This window comes from Labrus bergylta, chromosome 6 (assembly GCF_963930695.1).
Source record: "Labrus bergylta chromosome 6, fLabBer1.1, whole genome shotgun sequence".
In the NCBI taxonomy this organism is placed as follows: domain Eukaryota; kingdom Metazoa; phylum Chordata; class Actinopteri; order Labriformes; family Labridae; genus Labrus; species Labrus bergylta.
Genome location: NC_089200.1, coordinates 5997762 through 6012789, shown reverse-complemented (window position 1 = coordinate 6012789; position 15028 = coordinate 5997762). Strand labels below are relative to the sequence as shown.

Sequence of the window (15028 nt, the reverse complement as noted above, 5' to 3'; positions counted from 1 at the left end):
CAACTTCAGGTGATGAAATATGGAGCTGTGTTGGTTAAATGGGCAAGATGAAGTCCAACATTTACCGATATCCAGGGCTCTCAAGTTTTGAACTGAGTTCAGAGTGAGATTTTGGCTGCGGCGGCAGTTTGGGTAAAATCTGAAAAAAGACACATAAATTTGTACAAATAAAACTATTTATTGACAACATTTCTTAGTGCAGGGGTGCTTATCTGCCCTCCCTTGTGGGAGATTGTGTGTGTGTGTGTGTGTGTGTGTGATTATGGTTAGTGTTGTTTATTGTAGGTGTTAGTGGCAGGTTTGGAGGCCTTCAGCACAGGGGGTTGGTGGCTCCCATTTGAAACACTGTGGTTCCAGGCCAGCCATTTTGACTGTCATGATTGATGAAAGTGTTCCATTCAGTGCCAAGCTGTTTCTCGTTTTGGTCTTGTTTCGGCCGACCATGGAGAAAACCCTCTCTGCGTCCGCATTTGAGTGTGGGAGCACTAAAACTAATGTTGCTATCTTAGATAGCCTCCCAAACTGGCTCAAACCGGTCACCTTGGAAAAAAAGGAACCAACTATTAATCAAATGTTTTGCTTTTATTATGTCAATTAATTATGTGTATGTCAGCTGCTGCCAAATATTTCTTACCTTGCTCTTGGTTGAGGACATACTCCCCCAAAACTCCTCAACATTAAAGGTGGTGGGATCTTGGGGCATGGGGATCTCCATGAGTTGATACTCCAGGAACTCCTCACTCACCTTGTCCTGTTCCTGTGGCCCATGGAAAGGAAGTAGTTCCTGAAATCTAAAAAGAGCACCATGTGTAAAGAACTGGGGTCTCATTTATAAAAGAGTGCGTAGAATCCATACTAAAAATGTAAGTGCGGCAAAAACCCGGAAATGACGTGCGCACAAAATGATTCAGATTTATAAAACCGTTCGTACGAACACCTGCACGCAATGTTCCCTTTATAAATCACGATCCACCTGGAAATGTGCGCACGTAGATTAGTCCCATGTTCCGCCATCTACACGCCCACATTCAACCATAAACAGTCAATGCAAAGCAGCTCGTGAATGAAAATGCATACAAACGAGGGGGCAGATCAAAGGTTTCCAGTGCTGGATCGCGGCCAAACCAGGAAGTTTAGACGAATAAACGAAACTTTCTGACCCAGAAACAGAGGAGTTTGTGAATGAAGTGAAGAACATATCAGTAGTTTACTGCAGCAGGAGGATCACAAACTGAAGAAAAATCAGAGAATGACACCACGTCGCTGCTGCATTCACGCTGTCCTCCTACAGCACCAAAACATCCACCGTTCATCATTCAGCACGAGAATATCTGCAATGTTTACATGTTTACAGGACCCACACTGACTTCTTCATATTGTCAGAGTGTTCACGTCAGTCAGCAGTCTGCCTCACTATATCATATTAGTAATCAAAAGTTTGATCAACGAACAAAAACGTTTGATTGTTGGCCGCTTTTTTTCATGGGAAACTCCGTCTGCTCTGTGACTAATTATGAGGATATATAGGCCTAATGATCGTGTCAGAGATGCCCCGACTTAATGTCCACACTTGAATTATTTACAGAATAAATACGTGCAGCTGATGAAGATGTGCTGAGTATGGAGGAGGCGAAATGTGTGAAGCCACCGCCAGGTCTCTGTGCGCTCTGTGCGTCTTGATGCAGGCATCTTCAATAAAACTAAAAACCACACTTGATGATAAATGTACGATATTGAAAGATATTAAAGGTCCCATATTCTGCTTTTTCTGGTTTTATATGCTCTTTAGTGTGTTTTCCAAGTGTCCTGTGCATGTTTAGGCACATCTATGTGCAAAAATTCAAAGTCTGCGGAAATGCGGCTTCTCCTACCTCCTCCTGTTAGCTGCAGCATTAGCTGCATGTAACGCTCGGTTCTAGCCCCCCTCGAAATGTTTTTGCCAGTGTGACGTCTTGTCAGTGTGAGATCACTGATCTAAGCCCATTGGCCCGTTGTGGCCCAGCAGCTCATGTTGCACGCCCACGATATGCCGTCGACTGCGGTAGCACAGTAGTTTAATCAGACTCTTTAACAGCATCACCACCTCATGACTCATCTCAATAATGCTACACACTGTGTGTGTTTTTTTAATAACAATAACTCTTTCCAGTGTAGTTACTGTGTAATTTTCCATTATTGTATTTTTTTTGTTTAACTGATGTAAATATGTTTGATTTGATTTTTAACTTCCATTTTTATTTTTAATAATTATATTCCCGTCCCGTTTTCTGGAGCTGCTGTAATGCACAAATTTCCCCCACAGGGGATCAATACAGTTTATCTTTATCTCTTTATCTTTAGTGCTAAGGTGCTAATGTGTTTTTGCTCCCCGGACCTCGGAGCCAGAGTGGCTGAGCAACTGACCAATTACGGCAGAGCCGACAGGCCGACCAATCAGATCAGACTTGGCGCACAGATTTAAGATGTGTTTTTGCAACCAACCTTAAAAAACATCAGTAAATATCCCCTGAAAGATCTAATAAAGAGGTCGCTGACAAGTGACGATTATCAATACGTCATTATCTGATGTCAGTGTCATGCGCCCGTTTGTAGTTCTTATCGCCGGCCGTTTACTTTATTGATTGCATTTTCTGGTATTAATCTAATCCGTCAGGATTATTTTGTTAAATAAAATTATGAAATCATATAAATCACACAAACTGTACAGTATTGTCTTTATGTATTGTTACATGTTATAGTTTATAATGTTGCTAATATACATCTATCTGTTCCAATCGTTTTATTAAATTTGGTTGTAATGAAAGACATCCATAAAAATGTAACAGAAATCATTATTTATTACATAGGAGCTTAGTTTGATGTGTAGGGTCTGACGTAACCCGTTGTAAGAACCGCGAACCGAACGTCCACTTCCTTCCGGTTCGTTGTTGATAGCGTCCATAGCAACCACCATAGCAACAGTAGAAAACTGTCTACTAGTTCAACGTTTCTCTATCGAGACCTGAAATAATCTTCCTAGAAACGAACAAACTATTAAAGGATTCAACTGGCTGTCTAGTTCACACACTCTGGTCAAACTGTTAGCTAATATTACTGATTACCAGCTGACTGGACACAATATTCCCCAACATACAGAAATCTAATGATGAGATGACTTACTGTATTAATACCATATGGTCCTCTTCTCCATAGACTGTAAATATAACGGTCCTCTCCCACGTCGATCAGTCTGTACTTCAGCGAGCGTCTGAATCAAAGTGTCATTGGCGTCTTCTTTGTAACCAGGATGTAGCGTTGTTGTAGCGGGAATATCTAAATCTTACCCGGATACAGCAATGCTATTTATTGATTGGCTGTTGGGTAGCTATATTTCTTTTTTTTTTTGATTAGCTGGTGCGTGGCAAGCTCCTTCTGGACTCTATGGGAAACCCCCTTGATTCCTATCTGTTCCGTAGTTAAAAAATACAGTGGCTTTTCTCACGCAGTGTTTCTCACGCAAATTTAGTGTCGCCTAGCGACACTAAATTTGGGGGCGGAGCTTAACTGACTTCGATCTCTGACGTCAGGTGACAGAGGGCTTTTTTTGCCTTTGATCTGTGCCATGTTGAGAAAGATAGCTAAGGGGAGCATACATTTAGAGGACAGTGAAGTTAAAGGACGGAGCTCTTATTAGTTGAGAAATCTTACAAGCAGCTTATCTGACAGACAGATAGACGAGAGAAATAACCAAAACATCATTTATAATTGATCTAAATACAAGGTAGAAATACATCCATACAGAAATCACAATGGACAGTATTGACTGTAGAATCAAAGAGGCAGAGGAGTTAAAGAAGATTAAAGTTGCTTCTGTTTGTCCACTGATTGAATCCTTTTTTGAAAGGATGACTTCAGAACAATGGGCAATGATGAAAAATGGAAATGCGGATGATACCACCAAACTTCAGTTGGCCGAATTGATTTTGGAATTAATAACGTTTTTAGCCTATTCTTTGATGGAAACTGTTACACGAAGAAATATTGTCCTTTCTGAGGATAGGATTCAAGCTACTTTGAGAGACACAATTCCTCAGAGCTTTGCTGAGGTTTTAAATATTGACCAATGTAAATGTGACAGCTCTGACAAATTGACAGATTTAATTGCTAAAGAGGTTGCCCTAAGCATCAAGTCTTCCCTCTTAGCTAGAGCAAACTCACAGGAGTATTCAATCAATCCACGAATCACACCCCCGAAAAGACTGAATAAGATGGTGAGACATGCTCGCACAATGTTAAAAACATTCATAGGCGAGATGAAAAATATCTGCACGGTGACCTTGGCCAAAGCCAAGGAGCAAAAGAAGAGACAAAGTAACATCTCAACAGAGATGGACTTGGTCATTGAAGATCTAGAGGTGGCTGACAGTAAGGACAGCTGTCTGTCACAAACCAGATCTCTAGGATCAGGAGTCCAACAGAAGAGGTCCAGAGGATCAGCAGACAGCCGTTTGAGTGCAAAAACAGAAGCTTTTCACAAAGTTCTTAGCAGAGAGTTACTGGCGTTCGCAGAACCTCTTTTGGACAGCATGGCGGGCTCTGAGCTGCTAAAGAGGGACACTTTTCAGGATATTCAAGTGATTGCTGAAGACATCGCTCAGTCAATCGCAGAAGAAGTTCAGAGTGTGGAAGAAATAGACGATGTAAGCCTGACACCAGAAAAGAAAAACAAACAGGTTTTTAAAGGAGCACTGGACAAGATACATCACTTTTTTGCAAAGAGCTTTGCCAAAATGTCCATTCAGCGCCTTGTACAACAGCTTAAGATCAAATTCCGTCGTGTCCCAAAAGTTGAAAGCAGAGAGTCAATTCAGTCATTGGCTGACAGTATTGACTCTCTGTTTTTTAAACAAGATATGGAGACCCTTCAAAATGGAAACCAGGTTTGTGTATATCCAAAGCTGATTAATTTTACCAAGGCTAATGTCCTGGTATTAACAAAAGGACTCAGTGATCTCCTTTACAATCACTGTGTACATGGATTATTGCCGGAGCTTACCCTAGAACCATATTGCAGGGATGTGTTTCCTGACATCTATGGTGAGATACAAGCCAGAGTCTGGTGTTTTCTGGCACTGATGAAGTGGTGGCTTTCCTTTCAGGTAGACACCCATAGCAACAGGGTGATGCTTGCTTTGGAAGAGACTGAGCAAGCTTTGTCAGAAAAAGAGCAAATGGAGTCACAGAAGGGACCTCAGGTCACCAAAGTTTCACCTTTTGTACCGACTGAGAACGTAGAAGAACTTTTTAAGAGAACATCTGTCAGAATACTTGTTGAAATGTTAGTTGCAGTGATGTTCAACAATGCTAAGGTGGACCACATCTTAGTGAAGCCAGAGACTATGATTAAGCGCCTGTTTGAAAAGATATGGGCTGAAGTGCACGGAGGAGATTTTCAAATCAAATACAAAAACTTTGATAAAATTTACAAGGCCATTTTAAAAGACCTGAGCAAGAAGTTTGGCAATGGAGGGATTGGGTTGGTTCTCCTGAATATGGAGTTTGAAGAAGCTGAAAACTATATCACCTCCCTTTTTAAAACTCACCTGACACCAAGGCCTAACGCTGTCTGCAGGGTCTTTAGGGCCATCAGCAAGGCCCTCACTTCACCTTTCAGACGAAATAAGGAGGCCCCCATCCCCCCTCTATAATAACATCATGATTTGGAAAAAGGGGTTTTCTCCGGGTTCGCTCTGGTTCTCCCATCGTATCCTGTAACAATGTGTTGCACGGATTTTTAAAATGTATTAAAAATAAATAAATAAAAGTGAATTAGAAATTCAAAAATGTCTGAAATTCTGCTGATTCAGTGTTACTCTGGTTAAACTTTGTTATGATCAAGCCATTTGAGATCTGATTGCCTCATCATTTGTTTCAGGATTTAAAAAAAATAAAAATAAGTTTATAAAATGTTATGTCTACTAATTTCCTATCATTTACTATAAGAACTGTAGAACTGTATTTGATAATAAAATAATAAACAATTCAGACTGCCAGATTAAAGTGTTGCTTAATTTACAAATTCATTGTTTCAAAATCTAAAAATTAGATTCACAGAATCCTCAATGTCAGCGTGCACCATTTTGGACAAGTCTCCTATTCACAGTGAGCGTCTACGGTAGCAGAAAGAAACTGTTTTAAAAACAATTAGCAGATAATTCAATTATAAAAAAACAATAATACACAGGTTAAAAAATAAACACATTCCACGGTGTGACAGATGGACAAGCGGTTATGTATGGTGACCGTGGGTTCAATTCTGACCTCGGCTCTTTGCTGCATGTCATCCCCCACTCTCTCCTCCCAACATTTCCTGTCTCTCTTCGGCTGTCCGATCCAATAAAGGCAGACAGACCCAAAAAACAAACACTTCATACAGGTGTATTTCAAGTTTTTAACAGACTTTATTTTATTCCTTAATTTCTTACAAAGATCTGTCAGGTTTCACAAAATAAGAAGTCAAATAGCTCATTGTAAAGACAATTTACTGCATGGTTTTAAAAACATTATCTGATCAATTATTTCTCTCTTCACTACTTTTTCACTGAACAATCATCCAGAGATTCTAAAATGAAATTAAATATAATGACAGCAAGACAGTAAATGATTGCATGAGTGTTTCTTCCAACTTCAGGTGATGAAATATGGAGCCGTGTTGGTTAAATGGGCAAGATGAAGTCCAACATTTACCGATATCCAGGGCTCTCAAGTTTTGAACTGAGTTCAGAGTGAGATTTTGGCTGCGGCGGCAGTTTGGGTAAAATCTGAAAAAAGACACATAAATTTGTACAAATAAAACTATTTATTGACAACATTTCTTAGTGCAGGGGTGCTTATCTGCCCTCCCTTGTGGGAGATTGTGTGTGTGTGATTATGGTTAGTGTTGTTTATTGTAGGTGTTAGTGGCAGGTTTGGAGGCCTTCAGCACAGGGGGTTGGTGGCTCCCATTTGAAACACTGTGGTTCCAGGCCAGCCATTTTGACTGTCATGATTGATGAAAGTGTTCCATTCAGTGCCAAGCTGTTTCTCGTTTTGGTCATGTTTCGGCCGACCATGGAGAAAACCCTCTCTGCGTCCGCATTTGAGTGTGGGAGCACTAAAACTAATGTTGCTATCTTAGATAGCCTCCCAAACTGACTCAAACCAGTCACCTTGGAAAAAAAGGAACCAACTATTCATCAAATGTTTTGCTTTTATTATGTCAATTAATTATGTGTCTGTCAGCTGCTGCCAAATATTTCTTACCTTGCTCTTGGTTGAGGACATACTCCCCCAAAACTCCTCAACATTAAAGGTGGTGGGATCTTGGGGCATGGGGATCTCCATGAGTTGATACTCCAGGAACTCCTCACTCACCTTGTCCTGTTCCTGTGGCCCATGGAAAGGAAGTAGTTCCTGAAATCTAAAAAGAGCACCATGTGTAAAGAACTGGGGTCTCATTTATAAAAGAGTGCGTACAATCCATACTGAAAATGTAAGTGCGGCAAAAACCCGGAAATGACGTGCGCACAAAATGATTCAGATTTATAAAACCGTTCGTACGAACACCTGCACGCAATGTTCCCTTTATAAATCACGATCCACCTGGAAATGTGCGCACGTAGATTAGTCCCATGTTCCGCCATCTACACGCCCACATTCAACCATAAACAGTCAATGCAAAGCAGCTCGTGAATGAAAATGCATACAAACGAGGGGGCAGATCAAAGGTTTCCAGCGCTGGATCGCGGCCAAACCCGGAAGTTTAGACGAATAAACGAAACTTTGACCCAGAAACAGAGGAGTTTGTGAATGAAGTGAGGAACATATCGGTAGTTTACTGCAGCAGGAGGATCACAAACTGAAGAAAAATCAGAGAATGACACCACGTCGCTGCTGCATTCACGCTGTCCTCCTACAGCACCAAAACATCCACCGTTCATCATTCAGCACGAGAATATCTGCAATGTTTACATGTTTACAGGACCCACACTGACTTCTTCATATTGTCAGAGTGTTCACGTCAGTCAGCAGTCTGCCTCACTATATCATATTAGTAATCAAAAGTTTGATCAACGAACAAAAACATTTGATTGTTGGCCGCTTTTTTTCATGGGAAACTCTGTCTGCTCTGTGACTAATTATGAGGATATATAGGCCTAATGATCGTGTCAGAGATGCCCCGACTTAATGTCCACACTTGAATTATTTACAGAATAAATACCTGCAGCTGATGAAGATGTGCTGAGTATGGAGGAGGCGAAATGTGTGAAGCCACCGCCAGGTCTCTGTGCGCTCTGTGCGTCTTGATGCAGGCATCTTCAATAAAACTAAAAACCACACTTGATGATAAATGTACGATATTGAAAGATATTAAAGGTCCCATATTATGCTTTTTCTGGTTTTATATGCTCTTTAGTGTGTTTTCCAAGTGTCCTGTGCATGTTTAGGCACATCTATGTGCAAAAATTCAAAGTCTGCGGAAATGCGGCTTCTCCTACCTCCTCCTGTTAGCTGCAGCATTAGCTGCATGTAACGCTCGGTTCTAGCCCCCCTCGAAATGTTTTTGCCAGTGTGACGTCTTGTCAGTGTGAGATCACTGATCTAAGCCCATTGGCCCGTTGTGGCCCAGCAGCTCATGTTGCACGCCCACGATATGCCGTCGACTGCGGTAGCACAGTAGTTTAATCAGACTCTTTAACAGCATCACCACCTCATGACTCATCTCAATAATGCTACACACTGTGTGTGTTTTTTTAATAACAATAACTCTTTCCAGTGTAGTTACTGTGTAATTTTCCATTATTGTATTTTTTTTATTTAACTGATGTAAATATGTTTGATTTGATTTTTAACTTCCATTTTTATTTTTAATAATTATATTCCGTCCCGTTTTCTGGAGCTGCTGTAATGCACAAATTTCCCCCACGGGGGATCAATACAGTTTATCTTTATCTCTTTATCTTTAGTGCTAAGGTGCTAATGTGTTTTTGCTCCCCGGACCTCGGAGCCAGAGTGGCTGAGCGACTGACCAATTACGGCAGAGCCGACAGGCCGACCAATCAGATCAGACTTGGCGCACAGATTTAAGATGTGTTTTTGCAAGCAACCTTAAAAAACATCAGTAAATATCCCCTGAAAGATCTAATAAAGAGGTCGCTGACAAGTGACGATTATCAATACGTCATTATCTGATGTCAGTGTCATGCGCCCGTTTGTAGTTCTTATCGCCGGCCGTTTACTTTATTGATTGCATTTTCTGGTATTAATCTAATCCGTCAGGATTATTTTGTTAAATAAAATTATGAAATCATATAAATCACACAAACTGTACAGTATTGTCTTTATGTATTGTTACATGTTATAGTTTATAATGTTGCTAATATACATCTATCTGTTCCAATCGTTTTATTAAATTTGGTTGTAATGAAAGACATCCATAAAAATGTAACAGAAATCATTATTTATTACATAGGAGCTTAGTTTGATGTGTAGGGTCTGACGTAACCCGTTGTAAGAACCGCGAACCGAACGTCCACTTCCTTCCGGTTCGTTGTTGATAGCGTCCATAGCAACCACCATAGCAACAGTAGAAAACTGTTTACTAGTTCAACGTTTCTCTATCGAGACCTGAAATAATCTTCATAGAAACGAACAAACTATTAAAGGATTCAACTGGCTGTCTAGTTCACACACTCTGGTCAAACTGTTAGCTAATATTACTGATTACCAGCTGACTGGACACAATATTCCCCAACATACAGAAATCTAATGATGAGATGACTTACTGTATTAATACCATATGGTCCTCTTCTCCATAGACTGTAAATATAACGGTCCTCTCCCACGTCGATCAGTCTGTACTTCAGCGAGCGTCTGAATCAAAGTGTCATTGGCGTCTTCTTTGTAACCAGGATGTAGCGTTGTTGTAGCGGGAATATCTAAATCTTACCCGGATACAGCAATGCTATTTATTGATTGGCTGTTGGGTAGCTATATTTCTTTTTTTTTTGATTAGCTGGTGCTTGGCAAGCTCCTTCTGAACTCTGTAGGAAACCCCTTTGATTCCTATCTGTTCCGTAGTTAAAAAATATAGCGGCACAACTTGGTGGGCGTTATCCTAGTAATTTATCTGCGTGCTGTTTCTCACGCAAATTTAGTGTTGCCTAGCAACACTAAATTTGGGGGCGGAGCTTAACTGACTTTGATCTCTGACGTGACAGAGGGCTTTTTTTGCCTTTGATCTGTGCCATGTTGAGAAAGATAGCTAAGGGGAGCATACATTTAGAGGACAGTGAAGTTAAAGGACGGAGCTCTTATTAGTTGAGAAATCTTACAAGCAGCTTATCTGACAGACAGATAGACGAGAGAAATAACCAAAACATCATTTATAATTGATCTAAATACAAGGTAGAAATACATCCATACAGAAATCACAATGGACAGTATTGACTGTAGAATCAAAGAGGCAGAGGAGTTCATGGAGATTAAAGTTGCTTCTGTTTGTCCACTGATTGAATCCTTTTTTGAAAGGATGACTTCAGAACAATGGGCAATGATGAAAAATAGAAATGCGGATGATACCACCAAACTTCAGTTGGCCGAATTGATTTTGGAATTAATAACGTTTTTAGCCAATTCTTTGATGGAAACTGTTACACGAAGAAATATTGTCCTTTCTGAGGATAGGATTCAAGCTACTTTGAGAGACACAATTTCTCAGAGCTTTGCTGAGGTTTTAAATATTGACCAATGTAAATGTGACAGCTCTGACAAATTGACAGATTTAATTGCTAAAGAGGTTGCCCTAAGCATCAAGTCTACCCTCTTAGCTAGAGCAAACTCACAGGAGTATTCAATCAATCCACGAATCACACCCCCGAAAAGACTGAATAAGATGGTGAGACATGCTCGCACAATGTTAAAAACATTCATAGGCGAGATGATGAATATCTGCACGGTGACCTTGGCCAAAGCCAAGGAGCAAAAGAAGAGACAAAGTAACATCTCAACAGAGATGGACTTGGTCATTGAAGATCTAGAGGTGGCTGACAGTAAGGACAGCTGTCTGTCACAAACCAGATCTCTAGGATCAGGAGTCCAACAGAAGAGGTCCAGAGGATCAGCAGACAGCCGTTTGAGTGCAAAAACAGAAGCTTTTCACAAAGTTCTTAGCAGAGAGTTACTGGCGTTCGCAGAACCTCTTTTGGACAGCATGGCGGGCTCTGAGCTGCTAAAGAGGGACACTTTTCAGGATATTCAAGTGATTGCTGAAGACATCGCTCAGTCAATCGCAGAAGAAGTTCAGAGTGTGGAAGAAATAGACGATGTAAGCCTGACACCAGAAAAGAAAAACAAACAGGTTTTTAAAGGAGCACTGGACAAGATACATCACTTTTTTGCAAAGAGCTTTGCCAAAATGTCCATTCAGCGCCTTGTACAACAGCTTAAGATCAAATTCCGTCGTGTCCCAAAAGTTGAAAGCAGAGAGTCAATTCAGTCATTGGCTGACAGTATTGACTCTCTGTTTTTTAAACAAGATATGGAGACCCTTCAAAATGGAAACCAGGTTTGTGTATATCCAAAGCTGATTAATTTTACCAAGGCTAATGTCCTGGTATTAACAAAAGGACTCAGTGATCTCCTTTACAATCACTGTGTACATGGATTATTGCCGGAGCTTACCCTAGAACCATATTGCAGGGATGTGTTTCCTGACATCTATGGTGAGATACAAGCCAGAGTCTGGTGTTTTCTGGCACTGATGAAGTGGTGGCTTTCCTTTCAGGTAGACACCCATAGCAACAGGGTGATGCTTGCTTTGGAAGAGACTGAGCAAGCTTTGTCAGAAAAAGAGCAAATGGAGTCACAGAAGGGACCTCAGGTCACCAAAGTTTCACCTTTTGTACCGACTGAGAGCGTAGAAGAACTTTTTAAGAGAACATCTGTCAAAATACTTGTTGAAATGTTAGTTATACAGATGTTCAGCAATGCTAAGGTGGAACACACCTTAGTGAAGCCAGAGACTATGATTAAGCGCCTGTTTGAAAAGATATGGGCTGAAGTGCACGGAGGAGATTTTCAAATCGAATCAAAACACTTGGATAAAATCCAGAAGGCCATTTTCAAAGACCTGAGCAAGAAGTTTGGCAATGGGGCGATTGGGTTGGTTCTCCTGAATATGGAGGATCAAGAAGCTGAAAACTATATCACCTCCCTTTTTAAAACTCACCTGACACCAAGGCCCTCACTTCACCCTATAATGCAGTTTTTCTTCCCCAGATAGGCCTAAGGCTGCCTAAGGATGTGGGGCAGGACTTAAGTTCATAGGACCCCCCACCCCCCATGCCCCCACACCACCCTCTATAATAACATCATGATTTGGAAAAAGGGGTTTTCTCCGGGTTCGCTCCGGTTCTCCCATCGTATCCTGTAACAATGTGTTGCAAGAATTCAAAAAATGTCATGATTTGGAAAACGGGTTTTCTCCGGGTTCGCTCTGGTTCTCCCATCGTATCCTGTAACAATGTGTTGCAAGAATTCAAAAAATGTATTAAAAATAAATAAATAAAAGTGAATTAGAAATTCAAAAATGTCTAAAATTCTGCTGATTCAGTGTTACTCTGGTTAAACTTTGTTATGATCAAACCATTTGAGATCTGATTGCCTCATCATTTGTTTCAGGATTTAAAAAAAATAAAAATAAGTCTATAAAATGTTATGTCTACTAAGTTCCTATCATTTACTATAAGAACTGTAGAACTGTATTTGATAATAAAATAATAAACAGATTAAAGTGTTGCTTAATTTACAAATTCATTGTTTCAAAATCTAAAAATTAGATTCACAGAATCCTCAATGTCAGCGTGCACCATTTTGGATAAGTCTCCTATTCACAGTGAGCGTCTACGGTAGCAGAAAGAAACTGTTTTAAAAACAATTAGCAGATAATTCAATTATAAAAAAACAATAATACACAGGTTAAAAAATAAACTCATTCCACAGTGTGACAGATGGACAAGCGGTTATGTATGGAGTCTTTATACCTCATCTCAAAAGGACCGTGGGTTCAATTCTGACCTCGGCTCTTTGCTGCATGTCATCCCCCACTCTCTCCTCCCAACATTTCCTGTCTCTCTTCGGCTGTCCGATCCAATAAAGGCAGACAGACCCAAAAAACAAACACTTCATACAGGTGTATTTCAAGTTTTTAACAGACTTTATTTTATTCCTTAATTTCTTATAAAGATCTGTCAGGTTTCACAAAATAAGAAGTCAAATAGCTCATTGTAAAGACAATTTACTGCATGGTTTTAAAAAAATGATCTAATCAATTATTTCTCTCTTCACTCCTTTTTCGCTGAACAATCATCCAGAGATTCTAAAATGAAACTATTTTTAATTAAATATAATCACAGCAAGACAGTAAATGATTGCATGAGTGTTTCTTCCAACTTCAGGTGATGAAATATGGAGCTGTGTTGGTTAAATGGGCAAGATGAAGTCCAACATTTACCGATATCCAGGGCTCTCAAGTTTTGAACTGAGTTCAGAGTGAGATTTTGGCTGCGGCGGCAGTTTGGGTAAAATCTGATAAAAGACACATAAATTTGTACAAATAAAACTATTTATTGACAACATTTCTTGCAGTGGTGCTTATCTGCCCTCACTTGTGGGAGATTGTGTGTGTGTGTGTGTGTGTGTGTGTGTGTGTTTGTGTGTGTGTGTGTGTGATTATGGTTAGTGTTGTTTATTGTAGGTGTTAGTGGCAGGTTTTGAGGCCTTCAGCACAGGGAGTTGGTGGCTCCCATTTGAAACACTGTGGTTCTAGGCCAGCCATTTTGTGCAAGTGCAAATAATGCCCATTTATCAAAAATAAATAAAACACATTCACATTCTTCACTATCACTAAATAGTTCACAGCAAAATAAATTCAATGGGCAAAGGAATAAGTGCAATTGTAAATAATTGTCGGACCAAAAACAAATTTAACCGTCTGTTAACAATGAACACACTGTAAAGACACAATAGCACCTTTTTTTTTCGCAGTTATAACATATGTACATTCACTTGCACATTAATCTAACATGTTAAAAAAATTATAATTCTTCAAGTGCAAATAATGCCCACTCAACAAATATAATCTACACTGATAAAAATATTCTGCTAGATCTACTTAAAAAAATAAGGCAACTTTTTGCATAATTTATTTATGTTGATCAAGCAAGATTGTTCTTTGTTTAAACTACTTACTTATTTTTTTACATGAAAAATAAAATCAAAGTAAAGTAAAGTGAACTTAATTTTGTTAAGTAGATTAAGCAAAACTAAACTTTGTATAAACTACTCAATTTTTTCAATGTAGTAAATGAAAGTTTCAAGTATAACCAACTTGATTTTATTATGTAGATCAAACAAAACTAGTCTTTGTATAAATTACTTAATTTTTTGATGTATTTAATGACATTTTTAAGTAAAATCAACTTAATTATATCATGTACATCAAGCGTGACTATTTTTTGTATTAATATACTTTTTTAGATATTTAAAATTAATTCTGTAAGTAAAATTTATTGTGCCACGTCTTGCTTTATTTCTGAATATACAAAAAACATGGTGCACATCTGAACAGAACAGTTATGCATTTACCCTGGCACCACCAGACCAACTGACAAAGATGTATTAGTCTGTATTTACCAATAATAATAAAAAAGGAAAGGCCTCCAAGCCATCAGGATTTTGTCCTATCAGACTATGGACACATATTCTGCTTTGATTGGAGGAAGTTTGGGAACAAGCAGCCATGCTGCTCTGATTGGCTGCAGAACCAAACATGTAAATCTTCTGAAAACATTTTTCAAGTGAAACAGGCAACACAGTAAAGAAATCTTGATTCATGTGTTCAGTTCTGCCTTCTAGCCTCAACATGAGTTCCATGAATCAAATAGCTAGCTCAAGCTATAATTCAAAATACAAGTTAAATAAAAGCGTTGAGATTAGACATTTTTAGAAA

General features: G+C 39.4%; 1 long non-coding RNA gene across 1 annotated transcript; it reads right to left on the bottom strand.

Moving 5' to 3' along the window:
- Nucleotides 1-6420: 6420 nt before the first annotated feature.
- On the bottom strand, nt 6421-9961 carry LOC114919221 (uncharacterized). The gene is made up of 3 exons (XR_003807691.2): nt 9804-9961; nt 7282-7438; nt 6421-7187 (listed from the first exon to the last, which is right to left on the bottom strand). It is a non-coding gene; the product is annotated as an uncharacterized lncRNA (long non-coding RNA).
- Nucleotides 9962-15028: the final 5067 nt, after the last annotated feature.